Here is a 629-nt window from a genome sequence, read left to right as displayed (position 1 = left end):
CACGGAGTCCGCACTCTAGTTTGGCATCATGAAGAGATTTCTGCTATCGAATCCTGCGGATCAGAAGTGGGAGGACGCCCGCCCCCTGCGCAAGGCGCGTCAAGGTTCTTCGAACCGTCGCCCAATGTCTACCAGTCTGGTTCGTCGTGGGGAAAAGATACCATCCTGTAGGCGTGGGACGACCTACTGGAGAAGAACTGAGTTCTGTTGAGCCTCAGGGAGGCATAAGTCAGGAGGGCGCGGCCCGAAGGGCTCCGTGCTCTGGAACACGCAACGTGTATTTAAGCCGGGCTTGCTGGTCGTGGAGGCGACCGTAAAGGGCTTCGAGAAGCCGTGGAAGATACTTATCGATTCCGGGGCGTCGGGCAGTTATGCTCGACGCTCCGAAATGGAAGGAAGTCAATGCCGTCGCACTGCCCCTTGGGCAGGGACCATTGGCGTGTTACGCAGTGTTTGGTTCCCGGAACCAGGTAGCTCTCATGACGCACACCTCGGTCCGGAGGTAAAGACCGAAGGCGGGTCTGTGGAGACGACGTCTTGAAATTTGTTTACCAAAGGATAGTACGGATCCAAGGGATTCCGTAGGATCGACGATCCACCTTGTGCGTTCAGCTCTCTCTTGGTATCCT

Source organism: Plasmopara halstedii (assembly GCF_900000015.1).
Source record: "Plasmopara halstedii genome assembly, contig: Scaffold_2386, whole genome shotgun sequence".
NCBI lineage: Eukaryota > Oomycota > Peronosporomycetes > Peronosporales > Peronosporaceae > Plasmopara > Plasmopara halstedii.
This window is presented reverse-complemented; position numbering follows the sequence as displayed.